The sequence below is a fragment of the Pseudophryne corroboree genome, chromosome 10, assembly GCF_028390025.1.
Source record: "Pseudophryne corroboree isolate aPseCor3 chromosome 10, aPseCor3.hap2, whole genome shotgun sequence".
Lineage (NCBI taxonomy): Eukaryota > Metazoa > Chordata > Amphibia > Anura > Myobatrachidae > Pseudophryne > Pseudophryne corroboree.
The window spans coordinates 198014374-198031366 of record NC_086453.1 but is presented as its reverse complement, the minus strand read 5'-3'; positions in this window follow the sequence as shown (position 1 = coordinate 198031366).

The following is a 16993-nucleotide window of genomic DNA, read 5'->3' as shown; positions in this document are numbered from 1 at the left end:
GGAGTGGCACTGCAGTGTCACGCAGGATGGCCCTTCCAAAAAACACTCCCCAAACAGCACATGACGCAAAGAAAAATTAAAGAAAAAAGAGGTGCAAGATGGAATTGTCCTTGGGCCCTCCCACCCACCCTTATGTTGTATAAACAGGACATGCACACTTTAACCAACCCATCATTTCAGTGACAGGGTCTGCCACACGACTGTGACTGAAATGACGGGTTGGTTTGGACCCCCACCAAAAAAGAAGCAATTAATCTCTCCTTGCACAAACTGGCTCTACAGAGGCAAGATGTCCACCTCATCATCATCCTCCGATATATCACCGTGTACATCCCCCTCCTCACAGATTATCAATTCGTCCCCACTGGAATCCACCATCTCAGCTCCCTGTGTACTTTGTGGAGGCAATTGCTGCTGGTCAATGTCTCCACGGAGGAATTGATTATAATTCATTTTAATGAACATCATCTTCTCCACATTTTCTGGAAGTAACCTCGTACGCCGATTGCTGACAAGGTGAGCGGCGGCACTAAACACTCTTTCGGAGTACACACTTGTGGGAGGGCAACTTAGGTAGAATAAAGCCAGTTTGTGCAAGGGCCTCCAAATTGCCTCTTTTTCCTGCCAGTATAAGTACGGACTGTGTGACGTGCCTACTTGGATGCGGTCACTCATATAATCCTCCACCATTCTTTCAATGGGGAGAGAATCATATGCAGTGACAGTAGACGACATGTCCGTAATCGTTGACAGGTCCTTCAGTCCGGACCAGATGTCAGCATCAGCAGTCGCTCCAGACTGCCCTGCATCACCGCCAGCGGGTGGGCTCGGAATTCTGAGCCTTTTCCTCGCACCCCCAGTTGCGGGAGAATGTGAAGGAGGAGATGTTGACAGGTCGCGTTCCGCTAGACTTGACAATTTTCTCACCAGCAGGTCTTTGAACCCCAGCAGACTTGTGTCTGCCAGAAAGAGAGATCCAAGGTAGGTTTTAAATCTAGGATCGAGCACGGTGGCCAAAATGTAGTGCTCTGATTCAACCGATTGACCACCCGTGAATCCTTGTTAAGCGAATTAAGGGCTCCATCCACAAGTCCCACATGCCTAGCGGAATCGCTCCGTGTTAGCTCCTCCTTCAATGTCTCCAGCTTCTTCTGCAAAAGCCTGATGAGGGGAATGACCTGACTCAGGCTGGCAGTGTCTGAACTGACTTCACGTGTGGCAAGTTCAAAGGGCAGCAGAACCTTGCACAACGTTGAAATCATTCTCCACTGCGCTTGAGACAGGTGCATTCCACCTCCTATATCGTGCTGAATTGTATAGGCTTGAATGGCCTTTTGCTGCTCCTCCAACCTCTGAAGCATATATAGGGTTGAATTCCACCTCGTTACCACTTCTTGCTTCAGATGATGGCAGGGCAGGTTCAGGCGTTTTTGGTGTTGCTCCAGTCTTCTGTACGTGGTGCCTGTACGCCGAAAGTGTCCCGCAATTCTTCTGGCCACCGACAGCATCTCTTGCACGCCCCTGTCGTTTTTTAAAAAATTCTGCACCACCAAATTCAAGGTATGTGCAAAACATGGGACGTGCTGGAATTTGCCCAGATTTAATGCGCACACAATATTGCTGGCGTTGTCCGATGCCACAAATCCACAGGAGAGTCCAATTGGGGTAAGCCATTCCGCGATGATCTTCCTCAGTTGCCGTAAGAGGTTTTCAGCTGTGTGCGTATTCTGGAAACCGGTGATACAAAGCGTAGCCTGCCTAGGAAAGAGTTGGCGTTTGCGAGATGCTGCTACTGGTGCCGCCGCTGCTGTTCTTGCGGCGGGAGTCCATACATCTACCCAGTGGGCTGTCACAGTCATATAGTCCTGACCCTGCCCTGCTCCACTTGTCCACATGTCCGTGGTTAAGTGGACATTGGGTACAGCTGCATTTTTTAGGACACTGGTGACTCTTTTTCTGAGGTCTGTGTACATTTTCGGTATCGCCTGCCTAGAGAAATGGAACCTAGATGGTATTTGGTACCGGGAACACAGTACCTCCAACAAGTCTCTAGTTGGCTCTGCAGTAATGATGGATACCGGAACCACGTTTCTCACCACCCAGGATGCCAAGGCCTCAGCTATCCGCTTTGCAGCAGGATGACTGCTGTGATATTTCATCTTCCTCGCAAAGGACTGTTGGACAGTCAATTGCTTGGTGGAAGTAGTAAAAGTGGGCTTACGAGTACGACTTCCCCTCTGGGATGACCATCAACTCCCAGCAGCAACAACAGCAGCGCCAGCAGCAGTAGGCGTTACACGCAAGGATGCATCGGAGGAATCCCAGGCAGAATTGCCAGTGACATGGCCTGCAGGACTATTGGCATTCCTGGGGAAGGAGGAAATTGACACTGAGGGAGTTGGTGGGGTGGTTTGCGTGAGCTTGGTTACAAGAGGAAGGGATTAACTGGTCAGTGGACTGCTTCCGCTGTCGCCCAAAGTTTTTGAACTTGTCACTGACTTATTATGAATGCGCTGCAGGTGACGTATAAGGGAGGATGTTCCGAGGTGGTTAACGTCCTTACCCCTACTTATTACAGCTTGACAAAGGCAACACATGGCTTGACAAATGTTGCCCGCATTTCTGTTGAAATACTTCCACACCGAAGAGCTGATTTTTTTGGTATTTTCACCAGGCATGTCAACGGCCATATTCCTCCCACGGACAACAGGTGTCTCCCCGGGTGCCTGACTTAAACAAACCACCTCACCATCAGAATCCTCCTTGTCAATTTCCTCCCCAGCGCCAGCAACACCCATATCCTCCTCATCCTGGTGTACTTCAACACTGACATCTTCAATCTGACTATCAGGAACTGGACTGCGGGTGCTCCTTCCAGCACTTGCAGGGGGCGTGCAAATGGTGGAAGGCGCATGCTCTTCACGTCCAGTGTTGGGAAGGTCAGGCATCGCAACCGACACAATTGGACTCTCCTTGTGGATTTGGGATTTCGAAGAACGCACAGTTCTTTGCGGTGCTTTTGCCAGCTTGAGTCTTTTCATTTTTCTAGCAAGAGGCTGAGTGCTTCCATCCTCATGTGAAGCTGAACCACTAGCCATGAACATAGGCCAGGGCCTCAGCCGTTCCTTGCCACTCCGTGTGGTAAATGGCATATTGGCAAGTTTACGCTTCTCCTCCGACAATTTTATTTTAGATTTTGGAGTCCTTTTTTTACTGATATTTGGTGTTTTGGATTTTACATGCTCTGTACTATGACATTGGGCATCGGCCTTGGCAGACGACGTTGCTGGCATTTCATCGTCTCGGCCATGACTAGTGGCAGCAGCTTCAGCACGAGGTGGAAGTGGATCTTGATCTTTCCCTAATTTTGGAACCTCAACATTTTTGTTCTCCATATTTTAATAGGCACAACTAAAAGGCACCTCAGGTAAACAATGGAGATGGATGGATACTAGTATACAATTATGGATGGACGAGCGACTGCCGACACAGAGGTAGCTACAGCCGTGGACTACCGTACTGTGTCTGCTGCTAATATAGACTGGATGATAATGAGATGAAATCAATATATATATAATATCACTAGTACTGCAGCCGGACAGGTATATAATATATATTTATTATGTAATGACTGATGACGGACCTGCTGGACACTGTCAGCTCAGCAGCACCGCAGACTGCTACAGTAAGCTACTATAGTAGTATGTATAAAGAAGAAAGAAAAAAAAAACACGGGTAGGTGGTATACAATTATGGATGGACCAGCGACTGCCGACACAGAGGTAGCTACAGCCGTGGACTACCATACTGTGTCTGCTGCTAATATAGACTGGATGATAATGAGATGAAATCAATATATATATATATATATAATATCACACTAGTACTGCAGCCGGGCAGGTAGATATATTTATTATGTAATGACTGATGACGGACCTGCTGGACACTGTCAGCTCAGCAGCACCGCAGACTGCTACAGTAAGCTACTATAGTAGTATGTATAAAGAAGAAAGAAAAAAAAAACCACGGGTAGGTGGTATACAATTATGGATGGACCAGCGACTGCCGACACAGAGGTAGCTACAGCCGTGGACTACCGTACTGTGTCTGCTGCTAATATAGACTGGATGATAATGAGATGAAATCAATATATATATATATAATATCACTAGTACTGCAGCCGGACAGGTATATAATATATATTTATTATGTAATGACTGATGACGGACCTGCTGGACACTGTCAGCTCAGCAGCACCGCAGACTGCTACAGTAAGCTACTATAATAGTATGTATAAAGAAGAAAGAAAAAAAAAAACCACGGGTAGGTGGTATACAATTATGGATGGACCAGCGACTGCCGACACAGAGGTAGCTACAGCCGTGGACTACCGTACTGTGTCTGCTGCTAATATAGACTGGATGATAATGAGATGAAATCAATATATATATATATATATAATATCACACTAGTACTGCAGCCGGACAGGTAGATATATTTATTATGTAATGACTGATGACGGACCTGCTGGACACTGTCAGCTCAGCAGCACCGCAGACTGCTACAGTAAGCTACTATAGTAGTATGTATAAAGAAGAAAGAAAGAAAAAAAACCACGGGTAGGTGGTATACAATTATGGATGGACCAGCGACTGCCGACACAGATGTAGCTACAGCCGTGGACTACCATACTGTGTCTGCTGCTAATATAGACTGGATGATAATGAGATGAAATAAATATATATATATATATAATATCACACTAGTACTGCAGCCGGACAGGTAGATATATTTATTATGTAATGACTGATGACGGACCTGCTGGACACTGTCAGCTCAGCAGCACCGCAGACTGCTACAGTAAGCTACTATAGTAGTATGTATAAAGAAGAAAGAAAAAAAAAAACCACGGGTAGGTGGTATACAATTATGGATGGACCAGCGACTGCCGACACAGAGGTAGCTACAGCCGTGGACTACCGTACTGTGTCTGCTGCTAATATAGACTGGATGATAATGAGATGAAATCAATATATATATATATATATAATATCACACTAGTACTGCAGCCGGACAGGTAGATATATTTATTATGTAATGACTGATGACGGACCTGCTGGACACTGTCAGCTCAGCAGCACCGCAGACTGCTACAGTAAGCTACTATAGTAGTATGTATAAAGAAGAAAGAAAAAGAAAAAAACCACGGGTAGGTGGTATACAATTATGGATGGACCAGCGACTGCCGACACAGAGGTAGCTACAGCCGTGGACTACCGTACTGTGTCTGCTGCTAATATAGACTGGATCATAATGAGATGAAATCAATATATATATATATATATAATATCACTAGTACTGCAGCCGGACAGGTATATAATATATATTTATTATGCAATGACTGATGACGGACCTGCTGGACACTGTCAGCTCAGCAGCACCGCAGACTGCTACAGTAAGCTACTATAGTAGTATGTATAAAGAAGAAAGAAAAAAAAAAAACCACGGGTAGGTGGTATACAATTATGGATGGACCAGCGACTGCCGACACAGAGGTAGCTACAGCCGTGGACTACCGTACTGTGTCTGCTGTTAATATAGACTGGATGATAATGAGATGAAATCAATATATATATATATATAATATCACTAGTACTGCAGCCGGACAGGTATATAATATATATTTATTATGTAATGACTGATGACGGACCTGCTGGACACTGTCAGCTCAGCAGCACCGCAGACTGCTACAGTAAGCTACTATAGTAGTATGTATAAAGAAGAAAGAAAGAAAAAAAACCACGGGTAGGTGGTATACAATTATGGATGGACCAGCGACTGCCGACACAGAGGTAGCTACAGCCGTGGACTACCGTACTGTGTCTGCTGCTAATATAGACTGGATGATAATGAGATGAAATCAATATATATATATATAATATCACACTAGTACTGCAGCCGGACAGGTAGATATATTTAATATGTAATGACTGATGACGGACCTGCTGGACACTGTCAGCTCAGCAGCACCGCAGACTGCTACAGTAAGCTACTATAGTAGTATGTATAAAGAAGAAAGAAAAAAAAAAAACCACGGGTAGGTGGTATACAATTATGGATGGACCAGCGACTGCCGACACAGAGGTAGCTACAGCCGTGGACTACCGTACTGTGTCTGCTGCTAATATAGACTGGATGATAATGAGATGAAATCAATATATATATATATAATATCACACTAGTACTGCAGCCGGACAGGTAGATATATTTATTATGTAATGACTGATGACGGACCTGCTGGACACTGTCAGCTCAGCAGCACCGCAGACTGCTACAGTAAGCTACTATAGTAGTATGTATAAAGAAGAAAGAAAAAGAAAAAAACCACGGGTAGGTGGTATACAATTATGGATGGACCAGCGACTGCCGACACAGAGGTAGCTACAGCCGTGGACTACCGTACTGTGTCTGCTGCTAATATAGACTGGATGATAATGAGATGAAATCAATATATATATATATATAATATCACTAGTACTGCAGCCGGACAGGTATATAATATATATTTATTATGCAATGACTGATGACGGACCTGCTGGACACTGTCAGCTCAGCAGCACCGCAGACTGCTACAGTAAGCTACTATAGTAGTATGTATAAAGAAGAAAGAAAAAAAAACCCACGGGTAGGTGGTATACAATTATGGATGGACCAGCGACTGCCGACACAGAGGTAGCTACAGCCGTGGACTACCGTACTGTGTCTGCTGCTAATATAGACTGGATGATAATGAGATGAAATCAATATATATATATATATATAATATCACTAGTACTGCAGCCGGACAGGTATATAATATATATTTATTATGTAATGACTGATGACGGACCTGCTGGACACTGTCAGCTCAGCAGCACCGCAGACTGCTACAGTAAGCTACTATAGTAGTATGTATAAAGAAGAAGAAAAGAAAAAAAACGGGTAGGTGGTATACAATATTATATATATATTATATACAATTATATATATATATTATATATATTAAACTGGTGGTGATTATTAAACTGGTGGTCAGGTCACTGGTCACACTATCAGCAACTTGCAAGTAGTACTCCTAAGCAGACAATCACAATATATATTATACTGGTGGTCAGTGTGGTCACAATGGCAGTGTGGCACTCTGGCAGCAAGTCCTGCTCTCAGACTCTAACTGCTCCCCACTGTCAGTGTCTCCCCCACAAGTCAGATATACATTATACAGTCACACTATATATCTATCACTTCAGCAAGTAGTAGTACTCCTCCTAAAGTACTCCTCCTAATGCTCCCCAAAATTACTACTGTGTCTCTCTCTACTCTAGTCTCACTCTCTTCTCTATAAACGGAGAGGACGCCAGCCACGTCCTCTCCCTATGAATCTCAATGCACGTGTGAAAATGGCGGCGACGCGCGGCTCCTTATATAGAATCCGAGTCTCGCGATAGAATCCGAGCCTCGCGAGAATCCGACAGCGGGATGATGACGTTCGGGCGCGCTTGGGTTAACCGAGCAAGGCGGGAAGATCCGAGTCGCTCGGCCCCGTGTAAAAAAAACTGAAGTTCGGGCGGGTTCGGATTCCGAGGAACCAAACCCGCTCATCTCTAATTACCAGTTATTTATAAAGCACACACATATTCTGCAGCACTTTACAGAGAATATTAGACCATTTACATCAGTCCCTGCCCCAGTGGAGCTCATTTCTCCTCTATCTCGTGTACAGTACATGCAGACACATTCATGCTAGGGTTAAGTTTGTTGGGAGCCAATTAACCTACCAGTATATTTTTGGGTTGTGGGAGGAATCTGGGGCACCCAGAGGAAGCCCACGAAAGTAAATATAGACTATAAAAATTCTGCACAGTTATTTCCATGGTGGGATTTGAACCCATGACCTCAGTGCTGTGAGGCAGTAATGCTACCCATTACACATCTGTATTGCCCCATTTCAACTATATGGAATATATCTGCATCTTACAGTTAGTACAAATACTATATTACTCATGAGGGCAAGAACAGAAATGTACCGTAGGGTGTACATCAATGTAAAATCCCATAAACTCTATTTCATGTATTATTTGCTGACTACAGTATGTTCTCCCCCTGGCAAGTGCACAATAGGCACAGTAGTCAGCATCCGGGGAGTATATAGGAGTTAACAGGTCCAAGACCCATTTTTTAGAGGACAGACTGTTATGTGCATTTCCTTACTGCTCTGGATTCTAGAGACCCCTTCTCTGAATATGTTCAAATTATCACAGTGGAACTGAAAGGTCAAACAGGTTTTCACTTTTCAGTGCATATGTGCCTGACCTCCCTGTTGCAAAAGGACATTTCAGTGACTCCTCTAACATCTGGGATCCACCAAAAGGTCTGTCATAGCAGTAGTTATGGCCGTGGTTACCACCAATGAAAAGAAACAAAACTCTATTTATTTTTTTTGCCTAGTCTGCAGCTGTGGTCAAACGGGGGAAAATGTCCCCAATAATAGTTTGCTGCTGCAGAAATCTTTAGCTGGGTACACACTGACCGATATACAGTATCAGCCATTCAAGCGAAAGATCAATAAATCCTGAACCTGTCAGTGGTTGTGTACCCCAATATGTCTGTGAATGAAACTGTATATTAATGACATCTCAACTGGGTGGGCACAATTAAACGCCCGCCCAGTTCTGACATCAGGCACAACACATTGGGCAGACGATTGGTAAGTGTGTATGCACTTACAAATCGCAGATAGGTTTGTGGCTCGGTCGGCCAATTGTGTAACCAGCATAACATTACATTTTAGATGTTATGAGATGAAACGTGTATTTATTTATGGTATTATTTATTTATTAATGTATTGAAAATTACTATGACAGCTCTATTGTAGAATATGCTTCTTTGATCAGCCATCAAACAATATCGGTGGGTAGTAGCCAGGGGTGTAGCGAGGGTGGCTCCAGTAGAGCGCGAGCTCCGGGTGCTGAAAATGTTAGAGGGCGCACTGCCATCTCCATCTCCCCTGCTGTGCTGTGGACCGCTGTACAGGCTGCCCCAGAGCAGGAGGAGGAGAAGCAGAGGACTCAGAGACTAGGTAGGGAACAGGGCAGACCAAAGGTGAAAGCAGCAGACACTGACAGCCAGCACATGTCGGAGCCCTGCCTGCCCTCTTTATGTGGCTCACTGCTTATACTTCTGTCCTGCAGCACCACTCTCTGCCTCCGCTGCTGCAGCACCTCTCTTTTTCCTGGAAGCTGCAACACGTCTCTACTTCAGATGCTGCAGCAGCTCTCTCTGCCCTAGTTGCTGCAGCACCTCGCTCTTTCCTGGAAGCTGCAGCACATGTCTCTACTTCAGTCTTCAGGTGCTGCAGCAGCTCTCTCTGCTCTAGCTGCTGCAGCACCTCTTTCTGGATTGTGCGGTCAGGTCAGTAAGGGCATATTTAGTGATTTTAATTTATTTCAGTTAAATAAGTAAATAGTTAAATACAGCTACTTCCATGGCGGCTCTAACATGGTGTAATGTGTATAAGGGGCTCAACCATAATGTAACATGTATAATGGGCTTTACTGTTTGTGTAACGTGTATGATGGGTTCTAATGTGTGGCATAATGTGTATATGGGGTACTACTGTGTGGTGTAATGTGAATAACGGACACTACTGCCATGCCACTATATTGTTGTTGCAAGCTTTCGGCACACACTGACCCTATTTTAAACATTGGAAGGGAACTTAAAGGAAACTTTCACCCTGAGCTCCACAAGGGCTAGAACCGGCCTTGTCACCAATTTAGGATTTTTAAATGTTTCTTTTCAAATGTAACATGCCACCACATGTTGCTTAGGCCTCCAATTCAGTAGAGGAGAGAGGGACACAAAAACATGCCCTTGCTCCGGGCACCATGGCGTCTAGCTACACCTCTGGTAGTAGCCATCAGTGGTTTGCTACAAATGATCGACAGTTTTTCTGCCATTGATGAAGGAAGAATGATGGTGGCGTCTTTTTTGTTTTTTTTTATTTCATTTATGCTCTGCCTCTAGTTATGTAGAATAATGGTCCTCATTCTGGGTCACCCTCTCATTGGTCACAATCCTTACTAGCCAATCCCATTCAATGTGAGACCATTGAAGATGATGCAATCTATTTTTTTTTTCAGAGCACAATCAGTTTAGGTCACCATAGCAACTGGCTCACTATAGCCCTATAGCTGCGCCCATTGGCTTATTTCAACAGTAAGGGGTGGAGTCTCTGCAGACTTAAAAACGGCACAGCTTGTGTCAGGAGAGTTACTGTAGATCAGATACATTCAGGTTGCCCTTCGTTTCCACACATAATTGCATTGTCAGACATCATTATGCATATTATGTTCCTCATCATGTCTATCTGGAAGTGTGCCCACCTTGTATTTTTCATTGGATTCTGCAGGTGTATTTGCTTACACTTTTACTTGATATATTTTATTTACCTTTGATTATTTTCGATGTAAAAAACTTCATCTGTGATTGAGGTACTGCACTATATGCCTCCCTTTCTTTCATCCTAACTATGGTGGCCAATCCCGGGATCGGGATTGGTGGTATCTCGTGATTTAGGCATAAAATTGGCCAGGATTCAATCCCGGAATTAGACCTGATGTCAGAGGTCATGTTGTGCAGCCTGACGTCAGCCGTGTGCGCTGCATGGACATTCCACACCTCACTGCACTGCACTCCTCCTTAAATGGACCCACCCTGTGACCCTCCTGAAAGGAGGATGGTAAATTATGGTGGGGTGGTGGCTGGGCAGGTGGGATATTGGAAAGCCAATCTCGAATATCCCAGAAATCCCGGGACTGATTGTTTTACAATCCCGATCCCCGGGATTGAAAAAACTGCCCAGTATTAGCCTCCCTAATCCTAAAATATCACATCAATTTACTCTGATGATTGCATTTGAGTCTAGATGTACAGACTACAAGCCATTGCATTTCTATATAGAAGTAGGCATTTCTCTTTATACCTAGATTACCGCAAACATCGATACTATATTGTATGTAAATCATTCAGCCCCTATTTTTTCCACCAAAGGAAATGCACTAGACTTTATTTCTCATTCACATATTTCTGTATTATCTAGATTGAGGATTGATCCACGGGAAGAGTCCTAGACAGCGTTCTGCTTACCAGTGAGAGTGCTTTATACTCTCATGGATGAGAGTCAATGTAAATGTCAGTCACCTCCTTTCAATACCAACCCTGGGCTTTAGGAAAGTATATCATTCTGGAGCCTCTTTCTACACCTCCGTGTGCAGGACTTACAATAGCTACAAGACTCCTGTGTATGTGTCATCTCCATACCTTACTGTACTATCAGCGCTTAAGAGGTTTTTCATATTTAATTTTTTTGCATGTTGGTTATAATTAGTGATGTGCACTGGAAATTTTTCGGGTTTTGTGTTTTGGTTTTGGATTCGGTTCCGCGGCCATGTTTTGGATTCGGACGCGTTTTGGCAAAACCTCCCTGAAATTTTTTTGGCGGATTCGGGTGTGTTTTGGATTTGGGTGTTTTTTTTACAAAAACCCCTCAAAAACAGCTTAAATCATAGAATTTGGGGGTCATTTTGATCCCATAGTATTATTAACCTCAATAACCATAATTTCCACTCATTTCCAGTCTATTCTGAACACCTCACACCTCACAATACTATTTTTAGCCCTAAAATTTGCACCAAGGTCGCTGGATGACTAAGCTAAGCGACCCAAGTGGCTCACACAAACACCTGGCCCATCTAGAAGTGGCACTGCAGTGCCAGACAGGATGGCAGATTTAAAAAATAGTCCCCAAACAACACATGATGCAAAGAAAAAAAGAGGTGCACCAAGGTCGCTGGATGGCTAAGCAAAGCGACCCAAGTGGCCGACACAAACACCTGGCCCATCTAGAAGTGGCACTGCAGTGTCAGACAGGATGGCAGATTTAAAAAATAGTCCCCAAACAGCACGTGATGCACACATATGGATAGTATACTTGATGACACAGAGGTAGAGCAATGGACTACTGTACCGTACTGCTATATATATACTGGTGGTCACAGAAAAATTCTGCACTGTCCTCCTACTATATACTGCGCACAACTAAAATGCAGCACAGATATGGATGCATAGTATACTTGATGACACAGAGGTAGAGCAATGGACTACTGTACCGTACTGCTATATATATACTGGTGGTCACAGCAAAATTCTGCACTGTCCTCCTACTATATACTGCGCACAACTACAATGCAGCACAGATATGGATAGTATACTTGACGACACAAAGGTAGAGCAGTGGACTACTCTACCGTACTGCTATATATATACTGGTGGTCAGCAAAATTCTGCACTGTCCTCCTACCATATACTGCGCACAACTAAAATGCAGCACAGGTATGGATGCATAGTATACTTGATGACACAGAGGTAGAGCAATGGACTACTGTACCGTACTGCTATATATATATACTTGTCATCACAGCAAAATTCTGCACTGTCCTCCTACTATATACTGCGCACAACTACAATGCAGCACAGATATGGATAGTATACTTGACGACACAGAGGTAGAGCAGTGGACTACTGTACCGTACTGCTATATATATATATACTGGTGGTCAGCAAAATTCTGCACTGTCCTCCTACCATATACTGCGCACAACTAAAATACAGCACAGGTATGGATGCATAGTATAGTTGATGACACAGAGGTAGAGCAATGGACTACTGTACCGTACTGCTATATATATACTGGTGGTCAGCAAAATTCTGCACTGTCCTCCTAGTATATACTGCGCACAACTAAAATGCAGCACAGGTATGGATGCATAGTATACTTGACGACACAGAGGTAGAGCAATGGACTACTGTACCGTACTGCTATATATATACTGGTGGTCAGCAAAATTCTGCACTGTCCTCCTACTATATACTGCGCACAGCTAGAATGCAGCACAGGTATGTATGGATGCATAGTATACTTGACGACACAGAGGTAGAGCAATAGACTACTGTACCGTACTACTATATATATACTGGTGGTCAGCAAAATTCTGCACTGTCCTCCTACTATATACTGTGCACAACTAAAATGCAGCACAGATATGGATGCATAGTATACTTGATGACACAGAGGTAGAGCAATGGACTACTGTACCGTACTGCTATATATATACTGGTGGTCACAGCAAAATTCTTCACTGTCCTACTATATACTGCGCACAACTACAATGCAGCACAGATATGGATAGTATACTTGACGACACAAAGGTAGAGCAGTGGACTACTCTACCGTACTGCTATATATATACTGGTGGTCAGCAAAATTCTGCACTGTCCTCCTACTATATACTGTGCACAACTAAAACGCAGCACAAGTATGGATGGATAGTATACTTGATGACACAGAGGTAGAGCAATGGACTACTGTACCGTACTGCTATATATATACTGGTGGTCACAGCAAAATTCTGCACTGTCCTCCTACTATATACTGCACACAACTAAAATGCAGCACAGATATGGATGCATAGTATACTTGATGACACAGAGGTAGAGCAATGGACTACTGTACCGTACTGCTATATATATACTGGTGGTCACAGCAAAATTCTGCACTGTCCTCCTACTATATACTGCGCACAACTACAATGCAGCACAGATATGGATAGTATACTTGACGACACAAAGGTAGAGCAGTGGACTACTCTACCGTACTGCTATATATATACTGGTGGTCAGCAAAATTCTGCACTGTCCTCCTACCATATACTGCGCACAACTAAAATGCAGCACAGGTATGGATGCATAGTATACTTGATGACACAGAGGTAGAGCAATGGACTACTGTACCGTACTGCTATATATATACTGGTGGTCACAGCAAAATTCTGCACTGTCCTCCTACTATATACTGCGCACAACTACAATGCAGCACAGATATGGATAGTATACTTGACGACACAGAGGTAGAGCAGTGGACTACTGTACCGTACTGCTATATATATACTGGTGGTCAGCAAAATTCTGCACTGTCCTCCTACCATATACTGCGCACAACTAAAATACAGCACAGGTATGGATGCATAGTATAGTTGATGACACAGAGGTAGAGCAATGGACTACTGTACCGTACTGCTATATATATACTGGTGGTCAGCAAAATTCTGCACTGTCCTCCTAGTATATACTGCGCACAACTAAAATGCAGCACAGGTATGGATGCATAGTATACTTGACGACACAGAGGTAGAGCAATGGACTACTGTACCGTACTGCTATATATATACTGGTGGTCAGCAAAATTCTGCACTGTCCTCCTACTATATACTGCGCACAGCTAGAATGCAGCACAGGTATGTATGGATGCATAGTATACTTGACGACACAGAGGTAGAGCAATAGACTACTGTACCGTACTACTATATATATACTGGTGGTCAGCAAAATTCTGCACTGTCCTCCTACTATATACTGTGCACAACTAAAATGCAGCACAGATATGGATGCATAGTATACTTGATGACACAGAGGTAGAGCAATGGACTACTGTACCGTACTGCTATATATATACTGGTGGTCACAGCAAAATTCTTCACTGTCCTCCTACTATATACTGCGCACAACTACAATGCAGCACAGATATGGATAGTATACTTGACGACACAAAGGTAGAGCAGTGGACTACTCTACCGTACTGCTATATATATACTGGTGGTCAGCAAAATTCTGCACTGTCCTCCTACCATATACTGCGCACAACTAAAATGCAGCACAGGTATGGATGCATAGTATACTTGATGACACAGAGGTAGAGCAATGGACTACTGTACCGTACTGCTATATATATACTGGTGGTCACAGCAAAATTCTGCACTGTCCTCCTACTATATACTGCGCACAACTACAATGCAGCACAGATATGGATAGTATACTTGACGACACAGAGGTAGAGCAGTGGACTACTGTACCGTACTGCAATATATATACTGGTGGTCAGCAAAATTCTGCACTATCCTCCTACCATATACTGCGCACAACTAAAATACAGCACAGGTATGGATGCATAGTATAGTTGATGACACAGAGGTAGAGCAATGGACTACTGTACCGTACTGCTATATATATACTGGTGGTCAGCAAAATTCTGCACTGTCCTCCTAGTATATACTGCGCACAACTAAAATGCAGCACAGGTATGGATGCATAGTATACTTGACGACACAGAGGTAGAGCAATGGACTACTGTACCGTACTGCTATATATATAGTGGTGGTCAGCAAAATTCTGCACTGTCCTCCTACTATATACTGCGCACAGCTAGAATGCAGCACAGGTATGGATGGATAGTATACTTGATGACACAGAGGTAGAGCAATGGACTACTGTACCGTACTGCTATATATATACTGGTGGTCACAGAAAAATTCTGCACTGTCCTCCTACTATATACTGCACACAACTAAAATGCAGCACAGATATGGATGCATAGTATACTTGATGACTCAGTGGTAGAGCAATGGACTACTGTACCGTACTGCTATATATATACTGGTGGTCACAGCAAAATTCTGCACTGTCCTCCTACTATATACTGCGCACAACTACAATGCAGCACAGATATGGATAGTATACTTGACGACACAAAGGTAGAGCAGTGGACTACTCTACCGTACTGCTATATATATACTGGTGGTCAGCAAAATTCTGCACTGTCCTCCTACCATATACTGCGCACAACTAAAATGCAGCACAGGTATGGATGCATAGTATACTTGATGACACAGAGGTAGAGCAATGGACTACTGTACCGTACTGCTATATATATACTGGTGGTCACAGCAAAATTCTGCACTGTCCTCCTACTATATACTGCGCACAACTACAATGCAGCACAGATATGGATAGTATACTTGACGACACAGAGGTAGAGCAGTGGACTACTGTACCGTACTGCTATATATATACTGGTGGTCAGCAAAATTCTGCACTGTCCTCCTACCATATACTGCGCACAACTAAAATACAGCACAGGTATGGATGCATAGTATAGTTGATGACACAGAGGTAGAGCAATGGACTACTGTACCGTACTGCTATATATATACTGGTGGTCAGCAAAATTCTGCACTGTCCTCCTAGTATATACTGCGCACAACTAAAATGTAGCACAGGTATGGATGCATAGTATACTTGACGACACAGAGGTAGAGCAATGGACTACTGTACCGTACTGCTATATATATACTGGTGGTCAGCAAAATTCTGCACTGTCCTCCTACTATATACTGCGCACAGCTAGAATGCAGCACAGGTATGTATGGATGCATAGTATACTTGACGACACAGAGGTAGAGCAATAGACTACTGTACCGTACTACTATATATATACTGGTGGTCAGCAAAATTCTGCACTGTCCTCCTACTATATACTGTGCACAACTAAAACGCAGCACAAGTATGGATGGATAGTATACTTGATGATACAGAGGTAGAGCAATGGACTACTGTACCGTACTGCTATATATATACTGGTGGTCACAGCAAAATTCTGCACTGTCCTCCTACTATATACTGCACACAACTAAAATGCAGCACAGATATGGATGCATAGTATACTTGATGACACAGAGGTAGAGCAATGGACTACTGTACCGTACTGCTATATATATACTGGTGGTCACAGCAAAATTCTGCACTGTCCTCCTACTATATACTGCGCACAACTACAATGCAGCACAGATATGGATAGTATACTTGACGACACAAAGGTAGAGCAGTGGACTACTCTACCGTACTGCTATATATATACTGGTGGTCAGCAAAATTCTGCACTGTCCTCCTACCATATACTGCGCACAACTAAAATGCAGCACAGGTATGGATGCATAGTATACTTGATGACACAGAGGTAGAGCAATGGACTACTGTACCGTACTGCTATATATATACTGGTGGT